An 18,297-nucleotide genomic window follows, 5' to 3' on the forward strand; every position below is an offset into this window, starting at 1 on the left:
GTCACAACACCCAAGTCCTTTCAAATAAATGAAAAGCCTTCCCTAGAAGGAGAGCTACAAAGAAGCCTGGATAGTGAAGACTACAACAAATATCTAATTCTTTAATGCCCAGACACCAAAGACCATCTACTAGCAACAAAACCATTCAGGAAAATATGACCTCACCAAATGAGCTAAATAAGGCACTGGAGACCAATCCAGAGAAACAGAGATATGTGACCTTTCAGACAGAGAATTCAAAAGAGCTGTATTGAATGTGAGGGTGATCTGGCTGTGACATCTGTCACCCCATTGATGTCCACAGTTGATTCACCTGATCTGGCTGGCTAGGCAGGTATCCCCTTATTCCCTCACTGCTCCATGTGCATCCTTCCCAAAGCTGGGTGCTTGGTCAAAGAAGATGACAATCTCCGATAGAGGAGGACTGGTTTTTGGACAAGCGTATATCAGTAGCTGCATTCTCCTGCTAGAACTCCAAACAAGCTCTCAAAATAGCTGTGTTGAGGAAACTCAAAAAAATTCAAGATAACACAGAGAAGGAATTCAAAATTCTGTCGGATAAATTTAACAAAGAGATTGAAATATTTAAAAAGAATCAAGCAGAAGTTCTTGAGCTGAAAAACACAATTTGCATAATAAAGAATGCATCAGTGTCCTTTAATACCAAAATGGATCAAGCAGAAGAAAGAATTAGTGAGTTTGAAGACAAGCTATTTGAAAATAAACAGTCAGAGGAGATTAAGAAAAAGAAGAAAAAAGAATAAAGCATGTCTACAGGACCTAGAAAATAGCCTAAAAGAGGCAAACCTAAGAATTATCGGCCTGAAAGAAAAGGTAGAGAAAGAGATAGGGGTAGAAATTTTCTTTAAAGAGATAATAACAGGAAACTTTCCAAACCTTGACAAAGCACCAAAAGGCTACAGAACACCAAGCAGATTTAATCCAAATGATACTATCTCAATGCATTTATTAATTAAACTCCCAAAGGTCAAGGATAAAGAAAGAATCCTATAAGCAGCAAGAGAAAAGAAATGAATAACATAAAATGGAGCTTCAATACATCTGGCAGCAGACTCTTCAGTGGAAACCTTACTGGCCAGGAAAGAGTGGCATGACATATTTAAAGTGCTGAAGGAAAATAACCTTCAGCCTAGAATAGTATATCTGGTTGAAAATATCCTTCAAACATGAAGGAGAATACTTTCCCTGACAAACAAAAGCTGAGGGATTTCATCAATACCAGACCCATCCTACAAGAAATGCTAAAGAGAGTACTTCTCCAAAAAGAAAAGGACGTTAATGAGCAATAAATAATCACCTGAAAGTACAAAACTTACTGGTAATAGTAAGTATATAGAAAAACACAGAATATTATCACACTGTAACTATGGTATGTAAATTACTTTTGTCTTAAGTAGAGAGACTATATGATGAACCAACAACAACAAAAAAAAACTGCAACAACTTTTCAAGACATAGTAAAATAAAATAGAAATGGAAAAAACAAAAAGTTAAAAACTGGGGGGATAAAGTTAAGGAGAGTTTTTATTAGCTTTCTTTCCGCTTGTTTATTTGTTTATGCAAACAGTGTTGTTTTCAGCTTAAAATGATGGGTTATAAGATAGTGTTTGCAACCTCATGGTAACCTCAGACATAAAAACATACAATGGATACACAGAAAATAAAAAGCAAGAAACTAAATAATATCAACAGAGAAAATTATCTTCACTAGAAGAAGACATGAATGAATGAAAGGAAGATAATACTACAAAACAACTGGAAAACAAATAGCAAAATGCCAGGAGTAAGTCCTTATTTATCAATAATAACATTAAGCGTAAAGGACTAAACTCTTCAATGAAAAGACGTAAACTGGGTAAATGGATAAAAAAGCAAGACCCATTGAAAGACTTCATTTACTAAGAAGCACAAAGACTGAAAATAAAGTGATGAAAAAATATACTCCATGCAGATGGAAACAAAAAAGAGCAGGAGTAGCTATGCTTACATCAGAGAAAATAGATTTCAAAACAAAAACTATAAGAAGAGACAAAGAAGGTCACTCTGTAATGATAAAGAGGTTGATTCAGCAAGAGCATTTAACAATTTTAAATATCCATGCACCCAACACAGGAGCACTCAGATATATAAAGGAAATATTCTTAGAGCTAAAGACACAGATAGCCCCAATACAATAATAGCTGGAGACTTCAACATTTCACTTTCAGCATTGTACAAATTTTTCACACAGAAAATCAACAAAGAAGAATGAGACTTAATCTGCAATACAGACCAAATGGATCTAATAGATTATGTACAGAATATTTCATTCAAGAGCTGCAGAATACACATTCTTTTCCTTAGCACATGGATCATTCTCAAAGAGAGACCATATGTTAGGTTAAAACAAGTCTTAAAACACTCAAAAATTGAAATGTTAATGATATCAAGCATCTTCTCGGACCACAACTGAATAAAACTAGAAATTAATAACAAAGGGAATTTTGAAAATTCCTCTTGGTATTAATTACACAAATACGTCAGATTAAACATGCACCTGAATGATCAGTGGGTCAATGAAGAAATTAAGAAGAAAACTGAAAAACTTCCTGAAACAAATGATAATGGAAATACAATATATCGAACCTATGGGATACAGCAAAAGCAGTACTCAGGGGGAAGTTTATAGCTGTAAGTGCCTATATCAAAAGAGAGAAAGAAAAAACTTCAAATTAAAAAATTTAACAATACATCTGAAATAATTAGAAAAGCAAGAGCAAACCAAACCCCAAATCAGTAGAAGAAAAGAAATAATAAAGATCAGAGCAGAAATAAATGAAATTGAAATTTAAAAATACCAAAGATCAATGAAACAAGGAGTTGTTTTTGAAAAGTTAAACAAAATTGCCAAAACTCTAGACAGACGGAGAAAAGAATAGAAGATCTAAATAAATAAAATCATAAATGAAAAGGAAGACATCACTACTGATACTGCAGAAATTCAAAGGATCATTAGTGGCTACTATTAGCAAGTATATGCCAGCAAATTGGAAAAGCTAGAAGGCATGGACAAATTCCTAGATACATACAACTTACCAAGATTGAGCCAGAAAGAAATCCAAAACCTGAACAGAACAATAACAATTAATGAGATCGAAGATGTAATAAAAAGTCTCCCAGGAAGGAAAAGCCCATGACCTGATTGCTTCACTGCTGAATTCTACCGAACATTGAAAAAAGAACTAATGATAGTAATCCCACTTAAACTATTCTGAAAATAAAGGACAGAACACTTCCAAACTCATTTTATGAGGCCAGTATTACATTGATACCAAAATAAGACAAAGACACATTAAAAAAAAAAAAAAACTATTGACCAATATCTCATAAATATCGATGCAAAAATTCTCAACAAAATACAAGCCAACCAAATTCAACAATATATTAGGAAGATTACTCATCACAACCAAGTGGGATTTATCCCTGTGATGCAAGGATGGTTCAACATACATAAATCAATCAACATGATACATCATATCAGCAGAATAAAGGATAAAACCCATACAATCATTTTGATTGATGCTGAGAAAGCATTTGATAAAATTCAGCATCCCTTCATGATAAAAATCCTTGAAAATCTGGGTATAAAAGGAACATATCTCAATACAATAACAGCCATATACTACAGACCCATAACTAGTATCATACTGAGTGGGGGAAAAAAACAAAAAGAAAAAAAAAAAAACCCTGAAAACCTTTCCTCTAAGAACTGGAACACAACAAGGATGCCCACTGCCACTATTGTCATTCAGTGTAGTACTGGCAGTCCTAGCTAGAGCAATCAGACGAGAGAAAGGTATAAAGGGCGACCATACTGGAAAAGAAGAAGTCAAATTATTCTTATTTGCTGATGATATGATCTCATATTTGGAAAAACCTAGACTTCACAAGAAAACTAATAGAATTGGTAAAAAAAAAAAAACCTCAGCAAAGTTCCAGGATAAACAATTTGCAAAAATCACTAGCATTTCTATATGCCAACAGTGAACAAGGTGCAAAAGAAATTTAAAAAGTAATCCCATTTACAATATCCATACATAGAATTTGATACCTAGAAATTAACCAAAGAAGTGGAAGATTTCTATAATGAAAACTATAAAACACTCATAAAGGAAATTCAAGAGGACATCAAGAAATGGGAAAATATGTTTACAAATTGAAAGAATCAATATTGTTAAAATGTCCATACTATCCCAAACAATCTACAGATTCAATGCCATCCCTATAAATATACCAATAACAGTCTTCACAGAAATAGAAAAAAAAAATCTGAAAATTTATATGGAACCACAAAAGACCCACTTCAATAAATTGTTGACTTCAATAAATTGTTCTGTGAAAACTGGATATCCATATGCAAAAGAATGAAACTAGACCTTTATCTCTCACTATATACAAAAATCAAATAAAAATGAATTAAAGACTCAAATCTAAGACTTCAAACTATTATATTACCACAAGAAAACATTGGGGAAAATCTCCTGGACATTGGTCTGGGCAAAGATTTATTGAGCAATACCCCACAAACACAAACAACCAAAGCAAACATGAACAAATAGGACCACATCAAGTTAAAAAGCTTCTGCATAGCACCTATCATTCTCAGCAAACTAACAACGGAACAGAAAACCAAACACCACATGTTCTCACTCAGGAGTGGGAGTTGAACAATGAGATCACGTGGACACAGGGAAGGAACATCACACACCGGGGCCTGTCAGGGAGTGGTGGGCAAGGGGAGGGAGAGCATTAGGACAAATACCTAAACCATGCAGGGCTTAAAACCCAGAAGACAGCTGGGTAAGGTGGCTCACACCTGTAATCCTAGCACTTTGGGAGGCCAAGGCAGGTGGATTGCCTGTGCTCAGGAGTTCGAGACCAGCCTGGGCAACATGGTGAAACCCTGTCTTTACTAAAAAATAAAAAAATTAGCCAGGCATGGCAGCATGCCCCTCTAATCCCAGCTATTAGGGAGGCTGAGGCAGGAGAATGACTTAAAGGTGGGAGTTGCAGTGAGCCAAGACGGTGCCATTCCACTCCAGCCTGGATGACAGAGTGAGACTCCATCTCAAAAACAAAACAAAACAAAACAAACAAACAAAAAACCCAGAAGACAGGTTTCAAACCAACATGCACATGTCTACCTATGTAACAAACCTGTACGTTCTGCACATGTATCCTGGAACTTAAAATTTAAAAAAAAAGCTTCTGCATAGCAAAGGATACAATCAACAAAGTAAAAATACAACCCACAGAATGGGAGAAAATATTTGCAAACTACCTCTCTGACAGGGTACTAATAATCAGAATATATAAGGAGTTCAAACAACTCTATTGAAAAAAATCTAACAATCTGATCAAAAAATGGTCAAAAGATTTGAATAGACATTTCTCAAAAGAAGACCTACACACAGCATACAGCATATAAAAAATGTATTCAACATCGCTGATCACGAGAGAAATATGAATCAAAACTACAATGAGATATAATCTCACTCCAGTTAAAAAGGCTTATATCCAGCCGGGCACGGTGCCTCACGCCTGTAATCCTAGCACTTTGTGAGGCCGAAGCGGGCAGATCACTTGAGGTCAGGAGTTCGAGAACAGCCTGGCCAACATGGGGAAACCCTGTCTCTACTAAAAATACAAAAATTAGCCAGGCATGGTGGTGCACACCTGTAATCCCAGCTATTCGGGAGGCTGAGACAGGAGAATCATTTGAACCCAGGAGGAAGAGATTGCAGTGAGCTGAGATCATGCCACTGTACTCCAGCCTGGGCGACAGAGACTGTCTCAAAAAAAAAAGGCTTATATCCAAAATACAGACAATAACAAATGCTGGCGTGAATGTGAAGGAAGGAGAATCCTTGTACACTATTGGTGGGAATGTAAATGAGTACAACCACTAAGGAGAACAATTTGGAGGTTCCTCTTAAAACTAAAAATTGAGCTGCCATATGATCCAGCAATCCCAGTGCCAGGTACATACACGAAGAGAGGAAATCAGTATATTGAAGATGTATCTGCACACCTATGTTTATGGCAGCACTGTTTGCAATAGCTGAGATTTGGAAGCAAACTGAGTGTCCATCAACAGATGAATGGATAAAGAAAATGTGGCACATATATATACACAATGGAGTATTATTCAGCCATAAAAAATGAGATCCAGTCATTTATAACAACTTTGATGGAACTGAAGATCATTCTGTTAAGCGAAATAAGCCAGGCACAAGAAGACAAACATCACATGTTCTCACTTGTTTGCAGGATCTAAGAATCAAAACAATTCAACTCATGGACATAAAAGAAGGGTGGTTACCAGAGGGTGGGAAGAGTAGTGGGGGGCTGAGGAGGTGGTGGGGATGGTTAACTGGTACCAAACAAATAGAAAGAATGAATAAGACCTGCTATTTGATAACACAATAGGGTGACTATAGTCGATAATAACTTAATTGTATATTTTAACTTACAGAATGTAAGTAGATTCTTGGTAATTCAAAGGATAAATGCTTAAGAATATGAATATCTCATTCACCACACTGTGCTTATATCACATTGCATGCCTGCATCAAAACATCTCATGTACCCCATAAATATATGCACCTACTATGTACACACAAATTTTAAAAAACAATGTTTAAAAGTTTTAAAAAAGACCATGAACCCATTTACAATAGCCACAAAAAGAATAAAATACCCAGGAATACAGCTTACCAGGGACTGAAAAGATATCTACAATGAGAATTCCAAAACACTGCTGAAAAAAAGCAGAGATGACACAAACAAATTTTTAAAATTCCATTCTCATGGATAGAAAGAATCAATTTTGTTCAAATGGCCATTTCTGCCCAAAGCAATTTAAAGATTTAATACATTCCTATCAAACTACTAATTACATAATTAGAAAACTATTCTAAAATTCATATCTAACCAAAAAATAGCCTGAATAGCTAATGCAATCATAAGTAAAACAAAAAACAAAGCTTGAGTCATCACATACCCCTACTTTAAACTATACTACAAGGCTATAGTAATCAAAACACCATGACACCAGTATAAAAATGCATAGATGCATAGACGACTATAACAGGATAGCCCAGAAATAAAACTGCACACCTACAACCATCTGATATTTGACTAAGTTGATGAAAATAATCAGTGGAGAAAGGACTCCCTATTGAATAAATAGTGCTTGGATAACTACCTAGGGATATGAGAAGATTGAAAATGGTACCCATCCTTATATCACATAAAAAATCAACTCAAAATAGATTAAATAATTAAATGTAAAACTTAAAACTATAAATATCCCGGAAAATAACCTAGGAAATACTATTCTGGACATGGGTCCTGGCAAAGATTTCATGAGAAAGACACTAAAAGCAATTGCAACATAAATGAAAATTGACAAATAGGACCTAATTAAACTAATGGGCAAAAGAAACTATCAAGAGAGTAAACAGACAACCTACAGAATGGGCAAAAATATTTGCCAACTATCCATCGAACAAAGGTCTAATATTCAGAATCTATAAGGAACTTAAACAAATTTACAAGTAACAAACAAACAACTAATTTAAAATGTAAGCAAAAGACAGGAAGAGACGCTCTTCAAAAGAAGACATACACATGGCCAACAAGCATATGAAGAAATGTTCAACATCACTAATCACTAGAGAAATACAAGTCATATCTACAGTAAGATACCATCTCACACCAGTCAGCATGGCTATCATTAAAAAGAAAACATAACAGATACTGGCGAGGTTGTGGAGAAAAGGGAATGCTTTTATATTGCTGCTAGGAACCTAATAGTTCAGACACTGTGGAAAGCCATCTGGCAATTTCTTAAAGAACTTAAAATGGAAATATCATTCAACCCAGCAGTCCCATTATTAAGTAGATACTCAGGGGAATAAAAATTGTTCTACCAAAAATTGTTCTCATATGTCCATCACAGCACTATTTACAGTAGCAAAGATATAGAATCAACCCAGATGCCCATCAATGGTAGACTGGATGAAGAAAATGTGGTACATATACACTATGGGACATTATATAGCCATGAGAAAGAATGAGAACATGTCCTTTGCAGCAACATGAAAGGACCTGGAGGTCTTTATCTTAAGTGAACTAACACAACAACAGAAAACCAAATACCACACGTTCTCACATATAAGTGGAAGCTAAACATTGAGCACACATGGACACAAAGAAAGGAACAACAGACACTAGGATCTGCTGAGGTGGAAGGTGGGAGGAAGTTAAGGATTGAAAAACTACCTATCAGGTAGCCATGCTTATTACCTGGGTAATAAAATAATCTGTATAGCAAACTCCCATGACATGCAATATGACTACATAACAAACCTGCACATGTACCCCTGGATCTAAAATAAAAGTGAAAAAAATAAAAAGTAAAAAATTAAAAAGTAGGCCGGGCGCGGTGGCTCACGCCTGTAATCCCAGCACTTTGGGAGGCCGAGGCGGGCGGATCACAAGGTCAGGAGATCGAGACCATGGTGAAACCCCGTCTCTACTAAAAATACAAAAAATTAGCCGGGCGCGGTGGCGGGCGGCTGTAGTCCCAGCTACTCAGGAGGCTGAGGCAGGAGAATGGCGTGAACCCGGGAGGCGGAGCTTGCAGTGAGCCGAGATCGCGCCACTGCACTCCAGCCAGGGGGACAGAGCGAGACTCCGTCTCAAAAAAAAAAAAAAAAATTAAAAAGTAAAAATTAACTATGCAAGCCAGAGATAGAGAAATACTGAGAAAGTACTGTAGGAAAAAATGCTGTAAACTTAGAATTCTACATAGAGCAAAACTATCTTCCAAAAAATAAAGTTGGAATAAAGACAGATTTAGATAAACAAAAGCTGAGATCATTCACTGCTGGCAATCTTGCTCTAGTAGAAATTTATATATATATAAAAATATATATATAGTAGTATAATATATATATAGCGCTAGTAGAATTTTGTATATATACATAAATGTGTGTGTGTGTGTGTGTGTGTATATATATGTGTTTATTTTATTTTATTTTGACACAGGGTCTTGCTCTGTTGCCCACACTGTAGTGTAATGGCACAATCATAGCTCACTGTAACCTCGAACTTCTGAGGTCAAGCTATCCTCCTACTTCTGTCTCCTTGGTAACTAGGACTATAGGCATAAGAAACGATGTCCAGCTAATGTTTTCATGTTTTGTAGAGGAGTTGTCTTGATATGTTGTCCAGGTTGGTCTCAAATGCCTGGCCTCAACCAAACCTCCCACTTCAGCCTCCCAAGCTGCTGGGATTTACAGGCATGAGCCACTACACCTGGCCTAGAAGAAATGTTAAAGGAAGTTCTCAGGCAGAGGAAAAATGATAACAGATGCAAATGTTGATCTGCACAAATTAATGAAGAGCATTTGGAGATGGCACACATGTGGCTAAGCGCAAAAGACAGTTTTCTCAAATTTTATCTTCTTAAAAGTTTAAAAATCATATTAAGCAATAATTGCATTAAAATTCCAATTAATAGTTGAAAATTGTTGGAATAAATAAGAAAGCAAAACCAAACTATATGCTGTCTTAAAAATATTTTTAGCAACAAATATATGGATAAAATAATAGGAGGGTACAGATATAGCGTTCGAACATTAAACCAAAGAAAACTGAAATTGCCATGTTAATATCAGACAATATAAGTATAAGAAATTACAAAGAGACCATTTGATAATAACAAAGAAGTCAATTCATCAAGAAGACATTAAAAACCTAAATATGTATACACCTAAGAGCCTCAAAATACATTTCAAGAATTGGATTTAGGCTAGGTGTGGTGGCTTATACCTATAATTACAGCACTTTGGGAGGGTGTGGCAGGACTGCTTGAGGCCGGAAGTTTGAGACTAATCTGGGTAACATGGCAAGATCCTACCTCCAGAAAATAATATAAAAAAGTATGTGTGTATGGTGGTACACACCAGCAGTCCTAGCACTCAAGAGGCTGAGGCACAAGGGTCCTCTGAGTCAAAAAGTTTGAGATTACAGTGAGCTATGATCATGCCACGGCACTCCAGCCTGGGTAGCAGAGTGAGACCCTGTCTCTAATAAAACACAATTGAATTTAAAGAAAAAATTGATAAGTTTAAATTAAATTTGGAAATTTTGACACTTTTCAATAAATTAGAGAATAAGTAAATTATACTCAACATGCAGCAATATATCGAAAAGATATCATATCAATAAATGCAGAAAGAACACTGACAAAAGCAACACCCTTTCTTGATATTTAAAAAAATTTCTCACCAATGGTGTAGAAGGCAACTGTTTGGGTGAGGGAGAAAGGACAAGATGGAGGAAGGTGAACAAGAAGGCACAATCCATGTTGCTTCCGGGTTCTTCCTGACCAACTTTCCCGCCTGCAGGAAAATGCAGCCCGAGCCCGGGAAGATGCAGATCAACCGAGCATGCGCCAGGTGACGTCAATCCGAAGAGATTGAAACTTACCCGGCCACGCCTATGGAGACGCCCCTATCACGCCCTTATCCCGCCCACTGCTCTCCCCCTTCCGGTACCAATGCATAAAAGTCTGCTGCCGGCAGCAGCCGGTGTGACTTCTTCAACCCGGTTTTCGTGGGTCGGAGAACCTTACTGGAGAACGCGGGACTTCCCTGGCCCCCCACACCTGAGGACCAGAGAACTTCGCCCGAGAGTGTGTGCATATTTGCACTAAAAGACTGCCACTTTCTTATGTACTTTGGCCTCATGTTTAATTATTTAGCTCTCCTAAATTAAGTATTAAATTAAGTATTAAATTAAGACAGTTATTAAATTAAGACAGCAACTAACTTGACGTATTTCTTTGATAAAAGACTTCTACCAAAACAAACAATTACAGCTAGTATCATATTGTTAGTGGTTTAAAAAAACTAAATGACTTCATCTTAAGATCAGGATGAAGGTAAGAATGTCTTCCACCACTTCTATTCCGGTAATAGCTACTGCAATAAATTGAGAAAAAGAAGTAGGAGAAAAACATATTGGAAGTAAAATCTTTTGTATCCAAAAACGTTATGGTTTTTGTTGTTGTACAGCATAAGGTATACGCAAAAATCTGCTAGAACAGATAGTGATTTTAGGAAACTCATAGTATACAAGGTCAATAAACAAAATTTAAGTGTATATCAGCATAATCCCAATAAATTGTCATTAAGAAATCAATATCATTTACAATAACATCAAAAACACAAAATACTCAAGATGAATAAAATATGTGTAAAACATGTATGCTAAAACTATATACTTTGCTCAGAGAAATTAGAGACCTAAATAAATGGAGAATACAATATGTTGATGGATCTGAACACTCGATATTGTTGAGCCAGTAATTCTTCCCATATATTTCTGCATATTCAATGCAATCCCAATCAAAATCTCAGTAGGCTTTTTGTTCAAGCCGATAAGCTGATTCCTAAATTTATTTAAAAATGTGAATGCTCCCAGGTAGCCAAAATAACGGTAAAATATTGAGAGACTTCTACTACTTTATTATGAGACTTACTCTAAAGCTATAGTTGTCAAGCCAGTGTTCGATCTGAGAAAAGATAAACTTACAGATCAGTTGAAAAAAACAGAGTTCTGTTCAATTTCTGCTGTGAAAAGAAGTTTAATAAAGGCCAGGAGGCACATAAAATGATGCCAATTGTTGTTAAACGTTATGAAAATGCAAAGCAAAACTTCAGTGTGATAGCACTGCACATCCACTAGAATGGGTAAAGTGGCTGACAATACCAAATGTTACTAAATATGTAGAGAACAGGAATTCTAAAACAGTACTCTAAGGAATGCACAATCCTACAGCCTGTCAGGCCTCTGAGCCCAAGCCAAGCCATGGCATCCCCTGTGACTTGCACCTATATGCCCAGATGGCCTGAAGTAACTGAAGAATCACAAAAGAAGTGCAAATGCCCTGCCTCACCTTAATTGATGACATTGCACCACAAAAGAAGTGAAAATGGCCGGTCCTTGCCTTAAGCGATGATATTACCTTGTGAAATTCCTTTTCCTGGCTCATCCTGGCTCATCCTGGCTCATCCTGGCTGCCCACCAGAGAACAATCCCCCTTTGTAATTTTCCTTTACCTACCCAAATCCTATAAAACAGCCCCACCCTTATCTCCCTTTGCTGACTCTCTTTTCAGACCCAGCCCGCCTGCACCCAGGTGAAATAAACAGCTATGTTGCTCACACAAAACCTGTTTGGTGGTCTCTTCACACGGACGGGCATGACACAGCCACTTTGAAAAACAGTTGGGAAGTTTTTTATAAAATTAACTATATAGTTTCGTTTAACTCAGTAATTCCACTCATGGGTATTTAATCAAGAAAAATGAAATCACATGCCCTCAGGAAGACTTCCAGTGTATTGTTTAAAGCAGCTTTACTCACGATAGCCAACACCTGAAAACAAATGAAATGTACAACAACAAGTAAATGAACAGAAAAATTATGGTACATCCACACTCAGCAATAAAAAGCAACCAACAGTTGATGCCTGTATCAACACAGACGATTAATGAAACCGGAATCAAAGGGTTCCACATTGTATGATTCCATTTATGTGACATTCTGGAAAAGACAAAACCTTAACGTTGCCAACTGCTGAAATTGGAGATAAAGAATGCTGAAAAAAGAGGCATGAATTATCACTGAATCTTGATTGTGGTAGTACTTATACTATTGTGTATATACATCAAAAGTCATCATATCATAAAGGTAAAATGGGTAAATTTTATTGTATGGAAAGTATACCTGAAGTTGATTTTAAAATTATAGAATCATATATTCAGATTTCTTATTTTACTTTTTAGCAAAAATGCATGATATGACAGAAAGAACAATGTGTTCACAGCCAGAGAGGGAAAGAGGAGAATGTGATAGAAAGTGGAATGACAATTAATGTATAAAAGTCCCTTTTATAGGTAAGACACTTATGAGATTTTTAATTTTTTTATTTTTTATAAATGAAGAAAGAATTGCTAGATTTGACTTAATTTAAATAAAACAATTTAGTCAGTAAGTATTTGAGCGCAAGATCTGATGTATTTCTAAAATTTGTATTCTGGCCAGTATCCCCATTGCTGTTTTTCTTACCCTGCAGAATAGACTTCCGGACCCAGATCTAACCCTTACTCTCTGTGCAAATTTTTACGTGTTACAGAATCTCCTTAAACCTATTTTGTTTCCTGTACAATGAAGTCGAGATTTACTAAATTTGCAAGATTGTTGTAAGAAGCAAATAAATCCATGTGTGTGGTGGTACCTTATAACCATGAGGTATTAAACAATGCAATTGCTATTTTTCATTTTCTCACTGTAATGAATTGTGGGAATTTAAATTCCGAACCTCATTATTCACTAAATCAATGAGCACCCAAGTCACTGGCTATATCAGAAAATACTGTCAAGATTCAACAATTTAACGTGGTCAAAGAACACCCCTACCATATTAAACAAGTGCTGTTTAGCAACTCTGAGTTCCACCACTGCAATAAAAATGCAAGATCATTGAAAAAAGGATTGAGAAGGTCAAATACCTCCCCCACAGAAGCATGGAGCAAGGACCCAGGAAAAATTAAGCTGTCCAAAGATATGTGACTCTGCATGGATAATAGTCTATGCAGCAATAGTCTCTGGCAGCAATGTCTGAAGGAATTTATCAACACTGTGTGAAATAAACCCTTACTTTATTTACCTAAATTAAGGGGCAAAGTCTGCATATATTTTTTATGACATGTTCATCTGGATATGTACATCAATAAATCTCAGGAAAAAAAAAACTCACTGCAAATGTCCTTGTCATTGTTATCGTTTAAGCACTTGCCTATAATTAATTATGCATTTACAACTCCAATACCAAAAATAAATTCCCAAAATTGCTACTATATTTTCAGCATACAGTAGGGAATTTCAGCATATAGTGGCACTGATAGCTGAATGTCAGTCAACAGTGAACAGAAAGAGGGAATATAACGTAGATTTGTGACTGCTGATTTAGCTGTTTGTTTTTCCCTGTGGAGTTTTACCATCTTGACACACATTGACCAAGGCATCCTCAGACTGATTGAACTTTAGACAGGCTTCTTTCTGACCACAGGCCACCAAAGTTCCTTTTCTTATTCTTAGAGCATTCACTTTAGAACACTTGCCATTGTAAATTATTTCTCTGCCTCTGCCTTCTTAAGAGGTAAATCTTCTCCCATCGTCATCAAGAAAGACGGGGCAGGCCAGGCACAGTGACTCACCCCTGTAATCCCAGCACTTTGAGAGGCCAAGGCGAGCAGATCACCTGAGTTCAGGAGTTCAAGTATACTTGGCCAACATAGTAAAACCCCATCTCTACCAAAAATCCAAAAATTAGCCAGTGTGGTGGTAGGCGCCTGAAATCCCAGCTTCTTGGGAGGCTGAGGCAGGAGAATCACTTGAACCTGGGAGGCAGACATTGCAGTGAGCCAAGATCGCACCACTGCACTCCAGCCTGAGCGACAGAGTGAGACACCGTCTTAAAAAAAAAAAAAAGATGGGGCCTCTATTTCTCAATCTCTGTGGGGAATGTGGGAATGTAACTTCAATAAGCAATAATTAGCGAACACAGATGGCCTAATCACACTGACCAACCTCTCCCCTAATACCCTCCAGTACTTTTCCATTAATTCACCCAGCATTTAAGAATCCTCCCACTTTTTGTTTCTGCAGAGTTGAATTCAATCTCTTCCCCACTGCAGTAATTTTGACCCCCTATTGCAATAGTCTTAAATAGTTTTTCTTGCCATTTTGGTAGGTATCCAGTCCAATTCTTTTGCCACCATACATACGCAATGTATTTATTTGCTATGATAATGCACAAGCAAGTAGTGCATTTCAGTTTACAAATTGATTTTGACCTAGGGTATTATTGAAGCACTGCAAGAAAGGAATAATACCACCGTGTTCAGGAAAATGAGTCTAATACTCAGAAATTAATACATTACTAAAGTTGTAGTTATTAAGAGGTCTAAAACTTGAACCCCAGGTATTTATGTCCAAGTCTAAGGCTCTTCCAACTGCATCTCACTGAAAGCAGTGCTCTAAGAAACATCTCAATAAAGTTATGTTCTGAAAAAATATACAGATATTTAACAACACTTACTGATTTATCAAGACTTCCTGAGGGAAAACAAAATAGATTTTGAAATATCCTGAGAGCAAACTCATTTGTTGATCTAACATCATGGCTAAAATAAAAAATAGATGACACTGTGTTTTTGCTATAATAATACTAAAGCTGAGTTTAACATCCGAGATTATTAATGAGATCATATTTATTTTGTTACAGTAATATTAGTAAATATGTTCTATTATTACATTATGCACACATTTTTGTAGCCACATGGAGATTTTAGGCAGAAAAAGTCATTGCCCTCAAATTTTATCGTAAGTAGAGCTAAGATGTAATTATGTATGTTTTCTTTAAAAATGTTTAGATAGTATATTACTTCCTGATGCATTACCTTCCTTACTGTTACTTGAATAATGAAAAACAGAAAAAGAGTTTTAAAAAGTGTGATGGTCCTTTTTCTATCTCATTCTCTCCTTCTACCGAATCCTCAAAGTAGAATTAGTTAAAACATGATTTTCTTGAGAATGTCTAATCTTGATAATAAATGACTATAGAACTGCTGAAGCATGGTGTGCTAGTCTTTATTGTGCTCTGTGTGCAGCACCAGAACTGTTTGAATAATTATGAGATTATTGGACAGATTATGAAGAGGACTAGAAGACAGAAACAGAAAAAAAAAAAAAAAACTAGGCTACATTTACTTTACAGATCAGCATCTGTAAGTAAATTCACTGTCACGTCTCTTCTTTCTGGCTTAAATTTTTAGACACTGGAATAATGGAAAGTAAAACCAAAATCTTCATTTCGTTAATTTGAACAGAATCCATGCTGAGAAAAGTACTAACAATGAACTCTTTATATACAAATGCAAGCACATACATACATAATTAGGTACACAGAAACCTTAAGCTGCCTTCAAGCATACTCCAAGATTTTAATATTCAGTTTAATGAAGTATTCTGATTACTTGAGACTAACTGTGTATGCCAGAGCTAGGTTGTCCAATATGTTTTCTTAAGAATTTGAATTACTTTGCATAGTTTTTGTCCACTAGAACCTACTATAAGATGTCTTGGTGACATAGGGTCAATATCCAAAGCGTTGGTCATTGTTTTGTAAATGTGCAAAATCAGTTTCAAGGAATGTATTTGCATATAAAAGATTGTTTATGGCATGATTTAGGGTATCTAGTTATAATAACTGGTAACTCCAGTTATTTCAAGGATCATTGTAAAAATCTAAAATAATAAGGCAAATTATATTTACTTTACTTTAATGTTACCTGTGAAGTCACAGCGTGTTCTTTCCAGAAGTTCTGAGGAGGCAGGGAACTTTTGGCAGAGAGATTGACGGTTCAAACAAATAGTGGCTTCTTGGGAGCATGACTTTTGTCTTATTTATCTCTTTATTTCCCCATGTTGCTTAGCATGGAGCCTCACACAAAGTAAATGGCCAAAAAGTGCTAAGTTGACAGTGTTAGACTTTTAAAGACCCATGAATTTTTCATCTAAATATGAGTTGTTGAAGTGTTGGGTAAGTCTAGTATTAGCAGGCACTTGGTTGTTAAAGAATAAAAGCCCATTTAGACTTTATACAAAATTCATTGCCTACTTTATTGAAATCCTTCATGCCCTCCAATAGATTCCTTTCCATATACTGAAGTCCTCACAGCCACAGGGCTTTCATGATATGTCAAAATACTAATAGATTTGGAACTTCGTCATGGTGACTACAAAAAAGAATTCAGTGCTGTTCTTTGATCCCTCCAATGACAAGAGCAAAACTGAACTTCTGGGCATCATTGCCAAGACACAAACAAGGAGAATGCAGAATTTAAATTTGCAGTCCTCTAAATAAGACATTCTCCCTGACCAAACCCAAGTGCCCCTGCTGTTCACCTTTAGCAATAGCTTCTTATTGCTCCACTTCAAAGTCTTCAGAGGCATTGAAACTGAGGATCTTCAGGTACTTTTCTAACATGAGGGTTTCTAGGAGCTGAATAAGATAGAAGCTCCCCAATATATTCCTGCACAGTAGGAAGAAAAAGTGATTTAATTTCTCCAGAGGACTACAATATGTACCCATAGCTAGATAAGAGAAATCCTGATGATTATTCACAAGACCTTTGGGCAAATTTTACGTTCTCAGACACCTCTTATAAGAACACCAAATGTCACTTAAATCAGTGATTCCATAGGAGATAATCCTCCATTTATTTCCTGCCTCGGATTTTGGAGCATAAAATCCAGGGAAAAAAAAAGGAATCAACTTGTAGGCTGAGCTGGGAGAATTGGGAAAAAAAAAGGTGTGATTATTTTTATTTATAAATTTATCTCTTTCATGAACATAACATTAAAATTTTTAATGTCTTTTTAACCACATGGAGATGTACTTATTTTAATTAGTAAATGAACTGACAGATGCTGATATTTTTAGTCCTCAGCTTAAAGGTATTATTTGAAAGATCAGTGGGAGAAGCCTTAGCTCAATGATGTCCTGGATGATTACCGACACTCAGGCATGCCAGCTGTGCTAACCAACCTTTTCTTTTGCTGAAACAGTTTATTCCCCTCATGCTGCCACCTCCTGCAGTTCGAGGGAATGTATATTTCATTTCAAAGGATGAAAAAGAGGAGAAAGACATACAGATAGATATAGATACTTTCAAATGATCATTTCTTTGGGACAATAATAAATCTATTACCTAGAAAATGTCAAGTTTATTAACATATTCACATATGAATCATAATAGGGAAGTAAATAATGTAAGGTGAAATGTTACCATGTGAAAACTGTTTCAACATTTGGCTTAGAAGATGGACTGAAGTTGGAAAACACAATAAAATATGCACAAGCAATAAGTAAACAGCAGAAGATAATAGCAACCCATTGGTAATACCATCTCATATTTATTGGTAAATCAATTTAGAGTTTGATCAGTATAATATCTGTGTGACATTGTCAGGGCAGATAATATACGGTCTTTCTTACCTATGATGGAATTAACAAGGCATAAAGTGGAAGAAAGATATTCCTTCTGAATCAGAAATATTCTCTATGAGGTAGTCTTACTACTTTCACTCATTG

General features: G+C 36.1%; 2 long non-coding RNA genes across 2 annotated transcripts in view; one reads left to right on the forward strand and one right to left on the reverse strand.

Moving 5' to 3' along the window:
• LOC103882485 overlaps positions 1-10,505 on the reverse strand; it is an 89,241-nt gene extending 78,736 nt beyond the window's left edge. The window contains exon 1 of the long non-coding RNA XR_004182360.1: positions 10,360-10,505. This is a non-coding gene — a long non-coding RNA (uncharacterized LOC103882485). The remainder of the gene's footprint in view (positions 1-10,359) is intronic.
• The window catches only part of LOC103882486, a 33,929-nt gene that overhangs the window by 12,639 nt on the left and 2,993 nt on the right, over positions 1-18,297 (forward strand). The window lies entirely within an intron of this gene.

This window comes from Papio anubis, chromosome 2 (assembly GCF_008728515.1).
Source record: "Papio anubis isolate 15944 chromosome 2, Panubis1.0, whole genome shotgun sequence".
Lineage (NCBI taxonomy): Eukaryota > Metazoa > Chordata > Mammalia > Primates > Cercopithecidae > Papio > Papio anubis.